Raw genomic sequence first — 21,642 nt, 5'->3', positions numbered from 1 at the left:
AAATGGGGCAAGAGCTTTGCGTCGGGCCTCAGGTGACAAAGAATATCACAGTGGAGGAGAGCCGTTATCTGGGCTGCTGCCCAGAATAGAATGTTCTGTGGCTGCTGCATCACGGGCCGTTTAGAGAGCATGGCAAGCAAGTGCACTTGGTGGGGAAGCTGAAATTCTCACCATGAGCAGCACTGGGAAGAGAGCCGCGCCCCACCTGTGAGCAGATGACACTGAAGAGGGGAAGCTATTGCAGGAGAGGAGGAAAGTTCGATGAGAGTGGGTGTGTGGGTGTGCAGCCACCATACTGGTTCATGGCTCCTTGGGAAATCCCTCCAGAGGACATCCAAGAATACTTGGCTGGGAGGGGGTTTTTCCGGAAAGCTGCCTGTTTGGGCTGCTACAATGAAACATCATAAACTGGGTGGCTAGAAACAATGAACATTTATTTCTCACAGTTCTGGAGTCTGGGAAGTCTCAGATCAGGATGCCACTGTGGTCGGGTTCTAGTGAAGGCCCACTTCTAGAGGGCAGACTGCCTACTTCTATTGTGCCCTAACGTGGTGGAAGGGGTGTCTATGGGGTCTCTTTCCTATGGGCGCTAATTGCAGTCATGAAGGCTCCACCCTCATGACCTATCACCTCCCACTGGCCTCACCTCCTAATACTATCCCCTTGTAGGTTAGGGTTTTAGCATAAGAATTCGGAGGTGGAGCACAAGTATTCAGACCACAGCACTGGTGACTCTGAATAAAGCAGTTAAGATTTACGAAGTTTGGATTAGTTTGACCTCATTTGTATCCCCCAGGAAGCGTCAGGTTGCAGTAATAATTTGGGTTCTCTTACTATCAAATAAGCAAATGATTATTTAACATAAATAATCATTTCTCCACTTTGCTTTGGTGCTGCAGATAAAATAACAATAGCTTTCTACCTGTTTACTTCACATGATTGCGGTATTTGGTGCAGGGGAATATTCTGAAGCATCAGTTGATGATATGATACTAAAGAACAACTGAGGAGGCGAATTAATAAACCTGCTTCTTCTAGGCAGGTTTTCAGGGACAGACTTGGCTTCCCACTGCCCTGAGTTGCAGAATTATAGATGTTCAGACGTGCCCCATAAATGAGCACATTACTCCTCTTGGTGAATTATTTGTACATCATATAAATGATATTTTGTGATTCTGACTCTTAGCTTCTTCCAAGTTGTGGAATAATTAATACTATTGGATGGATTCTTGCACAGGTAATTTATAAACCTGACCATTCCTACCCTAGTCCTTGCCATCTCACCTCCTCATAGAGTCATGATTTAATAGCTCAGCCGTGAGGTGAGGTCTCAAATTACCAGAGCATCATGACTTTTAGCATCGTAACTTTCACCCCAAGTACTGTAAGACATGCAGGAGGAAGCTGAGACCACAACCAGTTGCACCAGGCAGAGGAGTCAGCCAACTGTAAGATGGACATTTTTTGGAAGCCTGGTTCACTTTGTCAGGATGTTGGGAAGCCATTTAATGTGTTGGAGGAAATTTTGGGTGGGTGAAATGGCATCCCAACATTGTGAAAGTGTTAAGAGATTTTCCAAAGATACCTTAATCTATTTCCAGTGCGTAGTTTTCCATGGCTCAATGTAACAAATAATCACAGCCCAGTTGCACTTGGCAAAATACATAGACTTTTTGTACTGGGTAGTGACAATCTAAATTTCTTCCAGGGTGCTATCTGCATTTTGGTTTCATTTGGAGGTCGTTTTCCTGGAGGATTTTGGGGGGAAGGTCACTTAAGTTTCTTTAAAAAAGAATTTGTTTGGAAAAAAATCTAAATAATATATACATACATAGATATATATCATAAATAAAACTATAGTTATATATATATAGAAATCATATATGAATGTGTTTGAGTCTTTCATTAGATTTCTAAAAGTGTGCCCTGAAAAAGGCAGGGATGTAGATCTCATTACACAGATAGATCTAATCAAAGTCTCAAATACATTTAATCAGGAAGTGGTCAGCTTCTACCTGAAATATGGTATATACTATTGGGAACAAAGGCTTAGCTTATATGGAAGTGACCACAGGCAAAAGAAACTCAGAGAAATGTGACACATTAGAAGTTGTCATGGATCAATTCTAGAAATAAGAAGCTTAAAGAAAGGCATAAGAGAGGGGAGAGTAAAGATGGTGGCGTGAGGATGCGGAGAAAAGGGAACCCTCCTACACTGCTGGTGTTCAACCATTGTGGAAAGCAATATGGAGGTTCCTCAAAAAACTAAAAATAGAAATACCATTTGACCCAGGAATTCCACTCCTAGAAATTTACCCAAAGAAAACAACTTCTCAGATTCAAAAAGACAGATGCACCCCTATGTTTATTGCAGCACTACTTACAATAGCCAAGAAATGGAAGCAACCTACGTGTCCATCAGTAGATGAATGGATAAAGAAGATGTGGTACATATACACAATGGAATACTATTCAGCCATAAGAAAGAAACAAATCCTACCATTTGCAACAACATGGATGGAGCTGGAGGAGATTATGCTCAGTGAAATAAGCCAGGCAGAGAAGGACAAGTACCAAATGATTTCCCTCATTTGTGGAGTATAACAACCAAGCAAAACTGAAGGACCAAAATAGCAGCAGACTCACAGACTCCAAGAAGGGACTAGTGGTTACCAAAGGGGAGGGGTGGGGGAGGGTGGGGGAGGAGGGAGGGAGAAGGGGATTGAGGGGTATTATGATTGGTACACATGGTGTGGGGGGATCATGGGGAAGACAGTGTAGCACAGAGAAGGCAAATAGTGACTCTGTGGCATCTTAGTACACTGATGGACAGTGACTGCAATGGGGTGTGGGTGGGGACACAATAATATGGGTGAATGTAGTAACCACATTGTTTTTCATGTGAAACCTTCATAAGAGTGTGTATCAATAATACCTTAATAAAAAAAAAGAAAGGCATAAGAAATGGTTTTACAAACTTTTCCAAATGCCAATTACAATTTAATTCTCTCCTGTAAGAATAAGCACTCCTCTGGTAATTATTATCTTAAAATGAATTCATGACTATTAATTAAGCCCCCTCCAAGCAGGATGATTAGGAGAGAATTAATAACAGTTACTACTAGTCAAATTTAGTAAACATTTGTTTCTGTTAAAACATTTTGTTCCTTTGCCAGATCGGCAAAAGGTACTAGACTGTTGCCATATACCCTCTAGCAAAGGTTGCGTTTGGAGTTTGAAAGCAGCCCCATGGAAAACAGCGTGCTGTTACCATAGTCTTGGAATGTCACAATCCTGAATTCTGCAGTCGTCCTGTAGCCAAATGCCAAAGCAATTTTGGGCAAGCAACCTAATGCTTCAGATCCTCTGTTTTCTAATCCCATCATAAAACAAATACAAGAACCTCTCTCAGCTTCTTAACACTCCTTCCATCCTTGGCTTCAAGGCCATTCTTCACAATCTCTCTCATCTCTCCATTCACTTTGCACACTCTCAGTGGCATAGCTAGTATATGTGACACCTGGAGCAGATTGTTTCTTAAAATACCCTTTATTTCTATGCCAAAGTTGTTTTTAGTAGCAATCATATAATAATCATTATGATTATTTTCTTCATATTGTTCTTCAGTGCTAAACAATTGAAAATTTAGAAGATATTTTAGTCTGGAAAAGATAGCTTAGACCCATTTTTCCCTGCTCTCCCTGTTGAGTACAGCCATCAATTCTGGAAAGAACGTAAGAGGCAGTCAAAGGAGCACTCTGCAAGGTGGGGAGAGGAAGGCAAGCTGGCTCGGGCTCCTAGGACGGGAGGAACAAACACAGCAGCAGGATGTCTTACATTCCCCCTTTACCCAGTACAAGAAGGCAACCCAGGCCTGGCATTTCCAGGCCCCCAACCTAGTAACACAGGGCAGCTCATTCCTCCAACAGATCAAACAGTAGGCCCCCTGACAACACCAGGTGAGCCTGACAGTGCTGGTAAGGGGAATGGATGAGCATCACTAAAAACAAGCAACTGAAGGAAGTGATCTCGTTTGTTAAAGCTGAGATTCCCCTCCCTTGCTGAGAGACACCAAGTGGCAGGTTGACACTGGCAAGAGAGATTCTGCCACATGGCAGCAAGCTGCCTGGCCCAGGAAACACTCTTCATCCCTATGGGCCAGAGACTGCTTTCCTGCACCCTAGACGCATCAAGTGACCTGACCAGGGCAACCCTTTGGCATCCTCAGGCAACACCACCGGGGACCAGTGGAGTCCCAGCAACACCAGAAAAGCCAAGCATACCAAAAAATACTGCAGAGGTTCTGAAAATCAGGCTGTCATTCACGCCAGACTCCCCCAGAGTGGGCCAGAACTGCATGCTAAACCTAAACAGGTGACTACCTGCTAAAATAAGAGATTTAAGTAGGACCTGGAGTATCACAACATAATAGTAAAAATGTCCAGGATACAATTGAAAATCACTCATCATATCAAGAGCCAGAAAAATCACAACTTGAATGAAAACAGACCGTCAACTGATACTAACATAGAGATAAAGTAGATATAGGAATTATAAGGAGTTTAAAATAGCCATAAACCAAAAACTTCAACAAGCTATAATAAATTCTGTTGAAATAAATGAAAAAATAGAAAATCTCAGAAAACAAATGCAAGTTACAAAAAGGAATGACATGGCAATCTCCTAACTGAGAAATATAATACCCAAATTTTTCAACTTGCTCAATGGACTCAATAGTAAACATGTCAGAGACAGAATCAATGAACTTGAGGACAGATTAATAAAATGTGCCCAATCTGTAAAAGACAGAAGACAGGTTGGAAAGAAAATGAAGAGACTATCAGAGACCTGTAGAGCAGTAAGAAAAGATCCAACACTCATATTATTGGAGGTCCAGAAGAAGAGGAGAAGTGTAGGGCTAAAAAGATACTAGAAGAAATAAAGACTTAAAATCCCCAAATTTGGCAAAAGAAAGCACAGAGATACAAGAATTTGGGCAAACCTGAAGCAGGATAAATTCAAAGAAATTCACATTGATACACCATAGTTAAACCTTTGAAAACTAAAGGAAAAGATAAAATATTGAAAACAGCCAGAGAAATGACACATTACCTATTGGGGAACCCCAGTTCAAATGATAGTAAGTTTCTCACCTGAAACTGTAGAAGACAGAAGGAAGTGGTTCAATATTTTTCAAGTTCTGAAAGGAAAGAACTGCCAACCCAGAATATCCTTTAGGTATGAAGGGGAATCGAGACATTTGCCACTACCAGACTTCTATTGAGAGGGTAGACTGTGATACGTCACATATTTATGTTGTAATACCCAGAGCAACCATTAAGAAAGCTATACAAAAGGATACATTCAAAAAACACTATAAGTAATGCAGGGTGGATTCCTAAAAAAATGTTCAAGCAATCCACAGAAAAGCAAGAAAAGAGAAAAAGAGTGAATAATCAAAAAACAAATAATAAAATGATAGATTTAAGCTCTAACATATCAATAGCTATCTTAAATGTAAATTGGTCTGAATACACTGATAAATTGGTTGAGTAAATTAAAAAATATGTCCTAACTATATGCAGTTTATAAAAAACTCACATCAAATTTCATGTTATATGTAGGTTGAAAGTAAAAGGATGGAAACAGGTCTACTATATGAACATTATTTAAAACAACTGGGAGAGGCTATATTAATATCAGATAAAGTAGACTACATATGAAAGGAAATTAGCAGAGACAGAGAGGGACATTATATAATGATAAAAGGGTCAATATACTAATTGGCTATAATTTTTCTGTGTGTGTAGAAAACAACAGAACCTCAAAATGAGAGAAACAAAACCTAATAAAGTTGTAAGTTGAAATAGACCAATTCACAATTATAGATGGAGTTTCAATAAGTCCCTCTCAGCAGCTAAAGAATTATTAGACAGAAAATCAGAGAGGATATGGAAGATCTGAACAACATAATCAACCAATAGAGTCTAATTGACATATATAAAATACTCTACCCAACAACAGCAGAATACACATTTTGTTTCAACCATCCATGCAATAGTCAGTCAGCAAGATAGATAATATCTTGAGCCATAAAACAAAATTCAACAAATTTGAAAGCATTGAGATCATACATAGCATGCTTTCTGACCATAGTGGAATCAAACTAGTAATCAATAACAGAAAAAAAGAGAGAGAAAAAGAAAATTTCTGAATACCTGGAAATTAAGCACTCCTAAGTAATCCAAGTGTTAAAGAGGATGTTTCCAAGGAAATAAAAAACATCCACAGAAATAAATGAAAATGAAAACACGGAAGGAAGAAAGTGTGTTGAGTGCAGCTAAAGCAGAGCTAAGAGGGAAATTTATAGTGGAAAAAGAAAAGATCAAAAGTTCTTGTCTCAAGAAACTACAAAAAGAAGTGTAAAGTAAGCTCAAAGCAAGCAAAGGGAAGGAAATCATACAAATTAGAAATTACTGAAATTGGAAATAGAGGAACCTTAAATGCATATTACTAAGTGAAAGAAAGCCATTCTGAAAAGGCTACATACTGTAGGACTCCAATATGTATATGACATTCTGGAAAAGGCGAAACTATAGAGACAGCAAAAAGATCAGTGGTTGTCAAGGATTGGGGGACAAATGAGGGATGAATAGGTGGAGCGGTGAGGGTTCCCTGTATATTAAAATGATGGAGACATGTCATTATGTCATTATCCATTTGTCCAAACCCACAGAATGTACAACCCACTCACCCGTGGCTATCTCTAACCTCATCCCACTGTTGCTCACACACACACAAAACTTTGGCCACACTGGTCACTTTCATCACATTCAAGCAAGTGCCTGACTTGGGGTCTTTACACTTGCAGATCCTTTGGCCACTTTCCTACATTGTCACTTCACTTAGGTACCATATCTTTAGAGGCCTTTCCTGACCACTCTATCTAAAATAGCACCAGTTACTCCCTATTCCCTTAGCCTGTTTTATCTTTCTGCATGACAGTTATCGCTACTTGATATTTTGTTACGTATTTATTCATTTATCTGTTTGAGATCTATTTCCTCTAGTTTCAGCTTCTTGGGGGCAAGACTTTGTTTAGTTCACCACTGGATCTCTAGTGCCCAGGAAAACCATTCCATAGGCTTTCGGTGATTATGATGTGTCATGTAGATTCTTCAGTTGTAACAAATGTACCACTCTTGTAAGTGGTATTGATAATGGGGGAGGTTATGTATATGTTATGTGTAGGGGCCAAGGGTATATGAGAAGTTTCTGTACCTTCCTCTCAGTTTTGCTGTGAACCTAAAATTGCTCTTAAAAAGTCTTTAAAAAAATGAATCAATGCAATCTATCGTATCAACAGACTAACGAAGGAAAATCAGCCAATATTAATTGACACCGAAAATATATTTGACAAAACTCAATACTCTCAGCTTTGTTTTTTCTCAAGATTGCTTTAGCTAATCAGGGTGTTTTATGGTCCCATATGAACTGAGGATTGGTTTTTCTATTTCTGAAAGAGGCCATTGGAATTTTGGTAGAGATTGCACTGAATTTGTAGATCACTTTAGGCAGTATGGAGATTTTAACAATATTAATTCTTCCAATCCAAGAACACAAAATATCTTTTCATTTATTCATGTCTTCGATTTCTTTTCATCACTGTCTTATAGTTTTCAGCATACTGATGTTTCATCTCCTTGGTTAAATTTATTCCTAAGTATTTTATTCTTTTGATGATGTTATAGCTGAGATTGTCTTCTTCATTGTTTTTTCAGATGGTTTGTTGTTAGTGTACAGAAACGCAATGGATTTTTGTATACTGATTATGTATCTGGAAACTTTACTGAACTTGTTTCTTAGTTCTAACAGTTTTTTGGAGGGATCTTTAAGGTTTTATATATATAAGATTTGTCACCTGCAAGCAGAGACAATTTGATTTCTTCCTTTTGGATTTGAATGTTTTTTCTTTCTTTATTTTTATTTTATTTCTTTTTCTTGTCTGTTGGCTCAGCTGCGACCTCCAGTACTATGGTGAATAAGAGTAGAGAGAGTGGGCATCCTAGTGTTGTTCTTAATCTTAGAGGAAAATCTTTTAGCTTTTTACTGTTCTGTATGATATTAGCTGTGGACTCGTCATATAGGGCCTTTATTATGTTGAGGTATCTTCCTTTTGTACTTAATTTGTTGAGAGACTTTATCATGAAAGGATGTTGAATTTTGTCAAATGCTTTTTCTACATCTATTGAGATGATCATATGGGTTTTATCCTTCATTCTGCTAATGTGGTGTATCACATTTATTGATTTGTGTATGTTGAACCATCCTTGTATCCCAGGGATAAATGGAACCAAAAAACATCCCAAATAGGCATAGCAATCTTGAGCAAGAAGAACAAAACTGGAGGCATTGCACTTCCTGATTTTTAAATTATATTTCAAAGTGACTGTAATGAAAAGAGTATAGTATTGGCATAAAAATAAACACAGACGAATGGAACATAATAAGAGCCCAGAAATAAATCCATGCATATACAGTCAACTAATCTTTGACAGAGTGCCAAGAATATACAATGGTGAAAGGATAGTGTCTTCAATAAATGGTGCTGGGAAAACTGGATATCCACCTACAAAAGAATGAAGTTGGACCCTTATCTTACACTATACACAAAGTCAACTCAAAATGGATTATAGACTTGAATGTAAGATCTGAAACCATAAAACTCCTAGAAGAAAACACAGGGAAAAATATCTTTAACAGTGGTCTTGGCAATTTTTTTGGATATGACATCAAAAGCATAAGTAACAAACACAAAAATAAGCAAGTGGGACTGCATCAAACTGAAAAGCTTCTAGATGGCAAAAAAATTCAAGAAAATGAAAAGGCAGGCTCTGCAATGGGAGATAATATTTGCAAACCATGTATCTGAGGTACATAACATAAGAGGTTAATACCCAAAATCTTTAATACAACTCAATAGCAAAACAAAACAAAACCCCACAAATAACCCAATTAAAAAATGGACAAAGGACCCAAACAGACATTTTTCTGAAGAAGAATGGCCCTTGGGTACATGAAAAAGTGCTCAACATCACTAATCATCAGGGGAATGTAAATCAAACCCACAATGAGATATCACCTCATACCTGTGAAGACAGCTATTATAAAAAAAAAAAAAACAGAGAGAACAAGTGTTGGCAAGGATGGGAGAAAAGGGACCCCTCCAGCACTGCTGGTGAGAATGTAAACTGGTGCAGCCTCTATGGAAAACAGCATGGAGGTTCCTCAGAAAATTAAGAATAGAACTACCATATGATCCAACAACCTCACCTCTGGGATTTTTTTGTTGCTATTGTAACATATATTTATTTTGTATTGAATAAAGAACACATACGTACAAATAAGATGCAAACGTTATGATTTAATACATAAGTGAGTGAAAACAATAAACTGACAATTCCCTTAGGTACACTACAAGGAGAAAGCACACAAATAAAAATGGCCCACCGCCCTCACAATCAGTGAAATAGAGTTTAAAACAAAATGAGACAAAATGAGCCTAGGCTGATGAGTACCATAACACAAATACTCTCAGAGCTCATATTTGGAGTTATAAGTGGGATATCCTTTTTAAAATCAATTTGACAAACTATAAATGTTTCTGTCTGCCCCAGAAATGTTACAGCTGTGTATGTATTCTGAGACGTACGTATTAATGGGAAACACTGATACACACAAAGATACTAATTGTAGTGCTCTTTACAACAGCAAATTTGGAAATAGCCTACACTTCCAACAGTAGGGGGAAAACTAAGTATATGGTGATGAATCTACTTAAATTGTTCATTGAACCACTGAAAATGTTTATTGTGATTATGTAATATTATTAGAATGCTATGGTAAATGCTTATTACTTGAAGATATTAAGAGACAAAAGCAGGACTAAAATCATACGTGATATTATTTCAGTTGGGTAAATGCTATAGAGAAAACTTGAAGGGAACATACAGGTCATAGAGAGTGGTTATGATCACATGTTTATTCTGAAGACAGAATAGCCTTTTATGCTTATATTTAATTTTTAATGAATGTTAAAATGAAAAATCATTTTAAAGGAATAAATTATATGTATTCTACAGTATTTTTACATTAATCGTGAATATTTTCTGAAGCAATAATGTTGTATTTTTCAAAAGGTGACCTCTGTTTGTGATTAAAATGTTCATTCTTCAAAAAAAACCCAATCACTATAAATCTCTTATGTGGAGCCATCTATCTAATACAAGGAGTGAAAGAGAGAATCCAGGATGGTGGTGGTCTGCAATTCATGCAACCACTCTTGTCAAGGATTGGGGCCCTCCGTGTAAGGCAAGGTGTCAGTGAATGAGAAACCAGCTATGTCCTGTGCAGACAGCAATGTGGACATCAGAGATTGATGGGGACATTTTGGTGAGTGGGACTGGGTGGTGGAGCTACATCTCCAATGGAAACATGAGAGCTATGCAGACAAACAGGCCCAGAAACCTAATCCTCGGACCAGGGGCCGATACGGTAGAGGGTCACAGGGAAGACGGCTGGAGAACACTGTGCCTCGGGGGCTGAGCCATGACTCAGGGGCAGGAGGATCTCAGATGGGAGAAGCCAGCTTCATCTCAGACCCACCACACTGCAGGTCTGGTGCAGAAATTGGGCACGGATAATCCCAGGGGTGAAGAGCATCAGAGGATTCACTCCGGGGGACACGGTGAGCAGGGGCTGCTGGGGAGCACTCTCCTGAGAACAACCTCATGCGTTGCGCTGGCACAGAGAGGCCACAGACACAAAGGGGAGCAATGAACACTGCTACCTCCCTGGCAAAATGGATGTTACTCTTGTCTTCTTTTCTTCCTTCTGGAAACTTGTTCTGTTCCTAATATTCTGTAATTTGAGAAATTCTCCCAGCTGAAGAGAAACAAAATGATTAAAGAACATTCTATGATATATGTGGATGTGTGTTCAAAAATGAATGACCTCACAACCCCTTTCACCCCCTGAACTTCCAGCCCCAGCGCCCTGTCGGTCACACGGCAGAGCTGTCCATGCAGGAGTGGGGACAGACCTGCCGGGCCATCCACGCACTACGGGCACAGGGGCAGACAGGGCACTTGGGCCGGGACCGTGGGTGACAAGGAGGGCCACCTTCTTGTTCGTTTACAACCTGGGTGCTCGTCAGTGAGACGGGTTTGCTGTGGGGGAGGGAACACTCAGCCCAAGGGTTTGGTGCCTGAGAAAGTCCTCAGTTGCTCTTTTCAGAGAGACGCCTGCCCAGACAGAAGCTTGTCCTCACCTCGGAACCAACCGCAGATATCGAGGGGCCACTGCTTGTCACCTCCTTTCATAGTAGCTCTCCTGCCCTGAGTATCTCAGCAGCCATTTTTATGATAGTTTCGAACACTATTCTCATTGTCACTGCTGTTACTCCAGGGCGACTTGGACAATTTCTCCTTTCTTCTGGGAGATGAACCTGGCTCATCTGTGGTGACTTTTTAGGGGGGGGGAAGCTAAGTCTGACCCCTGGAAAGAGAAGAGGGCGTGGCATGTGTCCAGGGTGTGTGGGTGTTGCTCTGTGAGCATCAGTTTCCCCATCTGAAGGCTGGGCTGTGCGGGGTCGGCTCTGAGCTACCCTGTCCTTGGTCCTGTATGTGCCAGGGCTTCAACCACGCACAAGCCCTACTCTGTTATCTGGCCCAACTAAAGGATCCGAAACCCAGTCTGAGTGTCTTGCACTCCCCCTAAACCCACTGCCCTGTTATTTCACGGCCCTGCCTCCACGTCTCTCTCCCGGACATCACTTTTGTTTCTGGCGACGGCACTTTCTTGGTGCTGAATACACACTCCAGTCTGTCTCAGGCGACCTGGCTTCTCACTTGGCTGGTACGCACAGGGCTCTCCACCAGTTTGGGCAAGCGCCGATCGCCTCAGGTGACAGTCCCGTGCTCCAGCCCCAAACCTTCCCTGTTCATGGCCTCCCCCCAGCACAGAGAGGGAAAGAAGTGGTGGAAGGCTGTAAGACTTGTACGGTAAGGGGCGCCGATGTGCCTTAGCAGTAAGAGACCAAAGCAGAAACGTGAGGGATATCGTGAAGTTAACCCTCACTGTGGAGGGCCCCCTGCATGCACAGACCTGAGGCAGGTTCTGTGGGGGAGTAAGCCGCGGGGGCCCTCCTTGATGCGACAGCCAAGTCCCAAATATGAGGTGTAAGGCGGAAGACATCACTACCGGTGCAAGGGCTCTAAGTCCATCCAGAGAGAGAACAGAGCAGGGGTACACCCCTGGTTCAGAGCAGGGAGAGAGCAGGTGGAAGGAGCACCCCCCTCACACACCCCGACCCTGGGCGCGGGGGTCTTCGCCCTTTGTTAGGGGCAGGAGTCTGCGACGGGCCCAGCTGGCCTTCCAAATTCAGCCGAACCACATGCTTCACCAGCATTTTAGTTTGCGTGATTCCCTTCACTTGTCTTTAAAGTCAGATTGAAATATCAGTTACTGACCTGCTTCCTCCCTCCACTTGTTTTTGCTAGATCTCTTTTTGAGTCCATCTAGATCTTTTGTTAGATGTTTTGTTAGATCTCTTGGGCCCTTTCCCCATCTGGGACTAAAACAAAACAATCCTGGTACATACCATGTATGTCTTAGGATACTATCGGCTGCAGGCAATAGACACCTGACTCCACGCAGCTGCACCTATGTAGCCACGTTAAGAACTTTTGTAAGGGGAAGTGCGAGCTCAGGGTGCTCCGGTGGAGGCTGGAGGGTCCAGCAGCTCAAGGACAGTCAGAGCTCTAGTTGCTTGTCTGTTTTTTGTGCTGCTCATGAGCTCCCTCCTAGGCCTGGTGGGAGGCCTAGTGGCCATCCCTCCCGGTTTCCTGGGAAAACCCAGTGTGCGCCTTTTGCCCTGACATCGTTCGTCACGGTGGCCCCTTTCACTCCCGGTAGCGTCCGGGTTTAGATGACCAGTTTTCTTTGGTCTCCTGCATCATGTGTTTGCTGCTCGTTGCACATGCGGTTACATTATCTACACGTCCACTGGGAGGGGATAGGTGGGTCTCCTGGGAGAGTAGATCTTCCCCATAAAGCCCCCCGGCAAGTCTCTCCTCTCATCTATTTAGCCCGCATTATGGCAGGAGGGATGCCATTTGCCTCATATCAAACAGAACTCACCCTGAAGCTAGGGTCACATTCTAAGGCATGTGGTTTCACGTGAAGGGAGGGATACTTGGACAGTGCGGTTCTGTGCGGAAAGAGGAAGGGGGAGTGCAGAATGGAGCAGCCACAGCAGAGCCCTTTGTGATGAGCCTGTTTCTTCCACTTGACAATCTCTCACACTCCTAAATTCAAATGCTCTCCTGATTGTGAGACTAGACAGAGTACAGAGCGGGAATGGGACTTTCTCACTCCGTGTGTTCCAGCATGTCACTTACCACTGTAAAGTACCAGCTGTCTGGGATATGCTTGTTGGTTATCTAACTGGCAATTTTTGATTCAGTCTTTGCTAAAATTACCAAAGATTTCATATGAACTGTATTATGCCCTTTGGATAAAATCATTTTGACTGTGCTCCACAGACATCCAGCCACCAGTATCTTCTCTTTCTACCTGAGAAGGACCCTCTACCTATGCTGGGTGGCAGGCCCGAATTGCCAGAAAATCAGCATCGCCTGGGCAGCCCTCAACCAGCTTCCTCACCTCTTTGAGAAGGACAATTCTGAAGTGGGTGTTTTGCATCAACAGTTTGCTCACAGGGTTAAACTCCACAGCGGTAAACGGCCTCGATAATAATCCCACATCAGCTGCCTTCTGTGTGTCTTCCTGCCCACCCCCAACCAGTGCTTCCTTCACCATCCAAATCAACTTTCTGCACCTGAATCCTTGTCTCAGGATCTGCTTCTGGGGCAACCGGCATTTATTATCTCCAGCTCCAAATCTGCTTCTCTTCCTAGAACCTCCGTCTCAGTGACCACACCCCCACCCACCCTGTCACCCAATTCCGAAAGCCAGGTGTCGGTCACCCTAACTCCCTGTGTCCTCCATCATAAGTTCTGTTGATTCTACATCCTGAGTACTACTTGACTCAAGTTCCTTCACCTCCACCGGCACTGCCTGGCTTCAAACCCTGGCCACTGCTACAGCCTCTGCCCATCTCACCCACCTCCAACCAGCCCTTGACACCCACCACTAGAGTGATCCTTCCTGAACCCAAATCTTTCTGGGTCACCCCTTTGCCTAAAGTCCTTCAATGGTTCCCCACTGACTACAAGAAAAAGCTCCTTTATAGGACAGACCAGGAACCTCAGCTGACCCTTAGCTTCCTCCACCCAACCCCCTGCCCCGCTGTTCCTCACTGGCCACTGCTCGTGCCTCATGAAATATCTGCCACCTCCAGAATTCACTTTGCATCCCAGCTTTGGTGCTTGCTGTCCCCTTCACTTGTAATGCCTTTCTCCTCCTTTGAAGAACCCCTCTTCCTCTCCCAATGCTCAGCTATCATGTCCATTTCTGTGCAATCTTCTCTGGCTGCCCTGCCCCCTGCCCTTCCCTTCTCCTTCCCAGTACAGGGATAGGCCTACTCCCTTGGTGTTCATGTAGCCCATTGGAGAGCTCCTCATGTATCACAGTGTGTCAAATTGTATTAACAGGTTCTTACTGGCCTGTGGGCTCCTTGAGGGTCAGCCACCATATGATAACCATCTCTCTCACCACAGTCCTAAGCTCAGGAACTGGCATACAGCAGGTACTTAATAGATGTTGGTTGTCACCCATCTGGAAAGTATGTGAAAACTAGATTGCAAGGAGATGCTATATTAGATAAGCAGGAGGTAGGTAAAAGAATCAGATCTGAAATGGGAAATTTCTGGAGTCCTTATTTAAAATCACCAAATATTAGAATGACAGATATCAAAAATCACCCTGAGCAGCCCTGGAAGATGTTTTCGTCCTTTCCTGCTATTGGGCATGTCCTTTCTTCCCTCCATTTTCTTAGGCATCCCTTTAACTGTATGAGCACAGTTCTTCCATATTAATATCCTAGTTCTGTCCCCAAACATCTCCTCCCCCCGCCCAGTCCAGCCCTGCTCTTTATGGACGCCTCTTTTTTCCTTCTCTCTGCAAGGGCAGTCACAATAAAAATACAGAGGGAGGACACTGTACATTTCTTTGGGAATGAGGGCCGTGATGCCTGTTTCTTATGCATTAGTGTGAATCAATATAGTCTTTCCTGAAAATATAAGCACCTCAAAGAGCAGCAAATATGAATCACAACTGCTAGCGAGGATCAAACATTAACCCAGGATTGTGATGAGGCCAACAAAAGAAATAGGCTAGTAATTGCCTTCCAGGATATCAATCCCTACCTTCCACACACACCCCCTCAACACACACTAAACCTTTATGGATCTTTCATCCATGAACTTGCCCAATTATAATTGCCCAGCTGTGTCTTTAGTTGTAGTCAGGCTAGGTCCTGGCAACCAAGACCTCACATACCTGATCCAAGGATTCAGAACAGTTATGAGACCTATAGCAGAAGTCTTTGGTTACTGAAACAGTGGAAGACACACTCACAGACAAACAGTATTCAATATCAAGTTGAATTATCAGTATAATTCAGTATCAAGGAATAGTACCACCCAGGCTGACTTCTCCTTTAGGGGCAGTAGGCACAGTCGCTGGGGCTCACAGTGCTTTGAGGGGCCCATGGAAATGTTTTAATTTCTTTTAAAATCAGAAGAAAATGATCTTTGAGGTCAAGGAAAATATATTAATACATAACAATATATTTGTCTTTACACCAATGCAATGGTAAAATGTAACTTTTACCATGTTTCAATGAAGGAGGGCATCCACAAAGGGAACAGCACCCACAAATGTCATAATGTGGCCCTGGTTTCTACCACATCTTGCTTGCAGCACAAGGTTAGAACCTCCGTGACACCAATTCAGGTTCCCATACTAATTATAAACTTGCCAGGCCTCTCTCTATGTATTTCACACTGTGTGTGGCCAACCCCAAATTCTGCAAGAAGGAAGTCAAGGTTACTACTCACAGTGTCCGACTGGAGGTTTGAACACAATGCAAAGGCCAGCTAGATTCAGACTGCTCTGCTCTGATTAATTTCTGCTCTGCACAGTCTCTCTCAAATATCTTCATCCTGTTTTGATTACCAGGAAAAAAATCTTTTACTGTAGGGATTAATTAAGCCAAGGCAGTTGCTTCCTTTGCCCTCTTGAAACATTTATAGGATTTAGCTTTTTAATTTTATTTTTAAATGATCAATAGTACTACAGATACCTATTACTGATTTACTGGTTAACAACCATATAGTCATCATCTTTGTAACTCCCATACTTAAGAAATGTTAGTCACTTAATAAATGAATCACCTCCCAGGCAAGTTTGCGGAAAGTGATTATGTCCGTGGACTAATTTTGTCTTTAATTATCTCACACCTTATGCGAAGGATGCTTGACCTGTATCACAATTGGCATTCTGGGGGGTGAGCGCTGGACCCTTCTCACCTCTCCTGCCTCCATCAGCCAGCCATTTCCTCCCTCCTGAGCTCTGTTCTCGCCCTTCTTCATCGTGGGGTCTGGAATGGTCCCCAGCCCAACGGGAGACGGCAGGGTCCCCCGTCCACCGGCCCTCCCTGGCGTCCCTCCCGCCGCGTCGTGGGCGCCCCTTCCTCCCGCCACCCCACGCCGCCTACAGCCACGCCCTCCCCGTGGGCGAGATCACCTGTCCCTCCTCCTCCGCCGCCTCCTCGGGTACCCTTTCGTCCCCCTCCTGCTCCCCCTCCTCCGCCACCTCCCCCAAACCCTCCCCTTCCCCGCCTCCTCCCACCCCTTGGTGTGTATAGTAAAGGCCGGGCGCCGCACGCAGACACACACTCGCCCGGACACAGACGCACACAAGCTCACGCACAACCGGCAGCGGCGGCGGCGACAGCAGCTCGGTGACAGCGGCGACGGCGGCTCCCACCGCTGTGCACCCCCTTCAGGCGGCCGGCGGCGAGGCCAGACCGGAGAGTTCCCGCACCCGCGACCACCCCGCGGCTTCCTGGAGGCGGCGGCCGCGATCGCTAGGTAGCCGCCGCGGCGCCCCCGTGCGGGCCGGGGTCCCCCCCCCCCGCCTTCCCCGCGCGGACCTGCCCCCGGGACGCAGGGGGCGCGCCGGGCTGGGAGCGCCTGGCGGGGCCCGGCGCCCGGGGAGGGGCCTGCTCCCGGGGGCAGGACGGCGCCCGGAGGCCGGGGCCAGCGGGGAGGGCCGGGCGGGGGCGGGGACGCGGGCCGAGGCCGCCACCCGTGCGGCGTCGCCGGGGCCCCGCTCCTGCGCCCGGCGCCGTGCGCGGGCCGGCGGGGCCGGGCCGGCAGGGGAGGCGGCGCCGGCCGGCGGGGCAGGGGCCCCGAAGTGGGTTTCTGGCCGCCCCGGGCGCTGGCACCGGGCGCAGGCGGCGGCGCGCGACGGACTCCGCGCCCGGACCCCGCACCGGGCCGCCTCCGGCTCCGCCGCCCTGCCCCGGCCCTGGAAACCCGGCGCCTTCCAGGCCCTTCGAAAGATGGATTCTGTTGACGTATCTGGCGGCCCTGGCGAGCCGGGTGGAAAGTTGGGTTCTGCCAGATCTCGCTGGGCTCGTCTTTGTGACGCTCGGCCAGCACCGCATCCCCGCGGAGCCGGGTGAGTAAGCGTCGGCGCCCCGGGAGCCCTCGTGCCCCCCATGCCCAGACCCGGGTGGCTGCACCAGCTCGGGCTTTCTGCCATGTTAGGCACCGAGCCGCGTCCTCGCTGCATTTTTGCGTGCGTTTCGGCGGTGCCTTTCGCTGGAGAGGGACTTACTGCCTGTCTCCGCCTTGGCTTTTTCGGGTTTGGGGTTGTGCTCTCTGTGTTGGCTTGTTTGCCGTTTAAAGCCCGACTATTGTTCCGGATAAGCTCCGCCTGGGTGGGGAAATGGCATCCCACCACAGTTGCTGGTGAAGGGTAGAAATGTTGCCAAACAGCTGCTGCTTTGTGTTCCCTATCAGAAGCCCCTGGAGTAGGTTTGGGGCACGACGGATGGATGGGCGAGAGGGATGGGGCACGGAAGGAGAAGGCGGCTTTAGAGCAGCGAATTGTCACCCACCCCACGGCACGCAGTCAGCCTCCCTTTCTGCCTACCAAACTTTTATGAATATTCCTTTTGTGACGGGGGGAAAGCGCAATGAATTCAGCCCAGTTTTCCGAGGAAAAGCAACCCGGCTTTAACAATGGTTTGAGAACTTAATCAATGGGGAAGGCAGGGGGAGGAGGAGGCGGCGCTGACACCATCTCGGGGATGTGGCTGCTTCTTGAGTTAGGTAGGGGAGAGGTGGGCAGGGCAGGGCGCAGCGCCTGGCTGGCCGCGTACCGGGAGCTGTCGGTAGCTCTTACCTGTGCCGGCGGGAGCCACCCTCCGTCTTGCCCCCAACCCGCGCCCTGCCCACAACTCCTCGATGGGGCTGGAGGGGCGGCTTGCGGCAGTGCGCTGGCCGGCCCCCCTCGTCTGGCGTTTTTAAGGATGTGTAAATATTTTGCTGAGGATAAGTGACATCAACAGAATGATATTCCGCAGAGCCCGGGTGTGCAGCGATGATAGATAGGGCCAACCAAAGTTTTGATAACCGCGGATTCTCAGGGCTCGCTGTTTCATTTTGGTCTTTGTTTTTGTTGCTTTTGCATTATCTCGCATCCTCTGGTGTGATCCCTTTATTTAGCCGATTCTTGGAAGCTTCTCCTCAGAACAGAGAGGAAAGCCGCCAGCAGGGAGAAAACAATTCTTAGCCCTGCATGCTTGAGGCAAGGTTTTCTGTTCTTTTCCCAAGGAATCTTTCCCACCGTTTTCTAATTGTCTCTTCCTTGTTCGGAGTCGTCCGAATCGTTTGTTGATTGACCAAGAGACTTCTGATAACTTTGACAATGTGTTGTGATACGTCTTTGTTACAGTAGAGGGGTGGCACTCTGGGAGGAGGACAGTGGGGAGGCTAGTGGGTGGGAGCCGCTCACCAGAGCAGCATTATGCACACTGCCCCCCCACTGTGCACCCTGGTTTTTCCCCCTTGCTCCCCGGTTTCGTCCCTGCCTTTTCTTCTCAAAGGGTAATGTGTGGAGCTGTGCCACTTTGCAAAGCCAGGGATTGAGCTGGAAGGCACAGCATGGTAAACTCAATGGTGTTCCAATTTCTCCACCCTTAGAGGTCCAGAGAGACCACCCACTCCCAAAACCACACCCACCCTGCTTGCACCCATCCCCCCACAAAATATCCTGCAAATGGGCAACTGCATCTCATACTGTCATGCCTACTAGAGGCATCTGCAAGGTGGCCTGGGCACTGTGAGACAAGTCAGACTGGGACTTGGGATGTTGGGTGTTGTGGCACCAGTCCTTGGGACCATTCGTCTATGGGAATGGGGGTGTCCTTTATCATGCAAAGGAGCCCAGCCCCACAGTGGTGGGGTTTGGCCCAGGAAAACCTGCCCACCTCAGGAATAAATGAGAAAACAGCTTTCCAGGTGATGCCAGTTGCCAGTGTGAGAACTTAGTTGGTGGGCAGTTGGGTAAGAACCGTAAAACAAAACGTCTTGTAGCCAGGAAGCAGAGCCTCCGAGACAGGTCCTCTGAAAGGCCAGAGAGAAAAGGGAAAGGTTGGGAGGTGTGTGTGCTGAGACTGCTGTAGCACCAGGAGACAGCTACAAGCTCTGGCTCCAGCGCCATGACAGCTAGGTAGGACGGGCTTCCCCAGAGCCCTGAGTCCAGAGCCGAGGTGTTCCGTATGTGCGGCTCTTCACGGGCAGTGTGCCCTGAAGCTACAGTAAGAAAATAGCAAGTGTCTGCTCTCTGGCTCCTTCTCTACTTACATTTGGGGGAGGATGGTCATAAAAGGGAAATAAACTGGGAAAGAAATTAACGTTTGTTGTTGCCTTCTGTCTGCCAAACACTTCACGTGTGGGAAATCATATTGTGATGGAGGCATTATTTTACAGATAAGGAATCAGAGGTTCACAGAAATTTCAGTCGTGTGTCTGATTGCAGACTTTCGTGGTTATGATTTAAAAGGGCAATATGTCCCTCTCCCCTCCCCCAAGTTTCTTATTTATTTCTCCTAAAGACCAGAGTCCTCAGCCCCTACCCATTCACAAAATATGGTACCTACATTGGGGGTCGGGGGGCTACCAGTGAGGCAGTCAGTCACCTTATCTGTCATAGTACATGCTTATCTGTCAAGTAGAGAGACCCCTAGATAGTCTCTATTTCAGATGAAAAGACTGCCTTTTAATCTTGGAATCCCCAACCTCCAACTGTTGCTTAATAAATGAGAGTTCAGTGACAGAATGAACGATGGAGCTGATGCAGTGAATGGTGGTGAGTGTGAGTTATTGTCAAGGGTCACCCAGCAGAGAGAATTCTGGAGATGCGTATGTTTGGTTGGAGACTCAGTTGTCCCCATCTGGTGTCATGCTCCAGTTCTAGCCCTGGGTAATTACAAGCTGACAAGTTCATGTGAGATGGGCAGTAACATTCCCGTCTTGTAGGTGAGGCAGCCGAGGCTAAGACAGGTTAAGTAATTAGCCTGAGGTTGTCCATGGTGGGTCCAAAGGTTGGGTAAGGTATTTCTGACTCTAAACCATCTCAAATAATAAGCTCCAGGTAAAAATGAGGTGGGGTCTTGCTGTGCAAATGCATTGTCCAAGCAAGTCCCTTAGCCCCTTTCCAACCAGATGGTAGCCTTCAACGCTCTCAAAAGTTGAGCCAATGGGAGAGTCAGGATTTGAATCCAATCAGAATATGAGGGGGACCTCAGAGAATGAGGCTCTTGAGGAGGGGGAAGGATGGCTAATTGCACTCTCCCCTGCACAAAAGCTTGTGTGGGATTCTGAATTAAGCTTGATTTGAAGATCAGGGTGACATCCTTGCTGCAGAGATGGCATCTCTTGTCTTTGAAGAATGCCTCTGATTACCACTTCTTCCTTCCACCTGATCATCTGCCCAGATGCCCATCATCTCATTCTTTCCAGACCCAAGGCGTCTCTTTTGTGGCTCACAAATTTTGATGAGCCACTGGAGCCTAACCCCTCTCCTGTGTTCTGATGGCAGCTTGGCGAGGAGGTGGTTTCGTTGGCCATGTTAGTACTTCTGGATTTTACACATGACCCACCTTCCCTCTCCAGCCAGGAGCACACACACGAACATGCATGTGTGTGCAGACACAGGCACACATAATTTGATCATGTTTCTGTATCTGCTTCACCAAATTAGATTGCAACCCAGAATTGTTATTGAAAGAACGTATGTGACTTTGGTACTCTTCTGTCCCAGCCCCTGCCTTAAACAGATCAGAAGAGCTAAGATGGAGGCGGCTCAGCCAGTAGGTGCCTTAAGTAATGATTTCACTTGCCTTCCCACCGCTGTGGGGCAGCCCCCAGAAATGTAGGCACGACGCCACCTAGAGGTAGGGCTGGGCTCCCAGCACATCTCAATCCTTGCAATTCCCTCTGCTGCTGTAATTCTTAGTTCCAGTAAAACTCTCTAGCCCATGCTGCTCTCACCTGCCACTCTTCCCACAGTTTTTTTGGTATTTCAGTGCAGCACTGTCTCATA

The 21,642-nt window shown here is 45.7% G+C and overlaps 1 protein-coding gene and 1 long non-coding RNA gene across 18 annotated transcripts in view; one reads left to right on the top strand and one right to left on the bottom strand.

Moving 5' to 3' along the window:
- RAI2 (retinoic acid induced 2) overlaps window positions 1-21,642 on the top strand; it is a 337,772-nt gene that overhangs the window by 262,652 nt on the left and 53,478 nt on the right. Inside the window, exon 1 of one of the 14 annotated variants that reach the window (XM_073227444.1) lies at window positions 16,979-17,117. The exons of 12 other annotated variants lie outside the window; for them this stretch is intronic. The gene's annotated coding sequence lies outside the window, so the exon portion shown is untranslated. Of the gene's footprint in view, window positions 1-16,978; window positions 17,118-17,325; window positions 17,710-21,642 lie in introns of those variants that run through there. One more of the 14 variants, XM_017679602.3, reaches the window with a different exon arrangement.
- LOC118972783 (uncharacterized) lies at window positions 3,678-18,995 on the bottom strand. 4 transcript variants are annotated; one of them, XR_012127308.1, is made up of 3 exons: window positions 18,439-18,995; window positions 16,083-16,187; window positions 3,678-10,944 (listed from the first exon to the last, which is right to left on the bottom strand). It is a non-coding gene; the product is annotated as an uncharacterized lncRNA (long non-coding RNA). The 4 variants fall into 4 exon arrangements; XR_005061859.2 differs by lacking the exon at window positions 18,439-18,995 and adding an exon at window positions 16,554-16,715; XR_012127306.1 differs by lacking the exon at window positions 18,439-18,995 and adding an exon at window positions 16,943-17,071 and having other exon boundaries at window positions 8,281-10,944.

This window comes from Manis javanica, chromosome X (genome assembly GCF_040802235.1).
Source record: "Manis javanica isolate MJ-LG chromosome X, MJ_LKY, whole genome shotgun sequence".
In the NCBI taxonomy this organism is placed as follows: Eukaryota; Metazoa; Chordata; class Mammalia; order Pholidota; family Manidae; genus Manis; species Manis javanica.
Note: the sequence above shows the minus strand (reverse complement) of the source record. Positions and strands in the feature narration are given on the sequence as shown.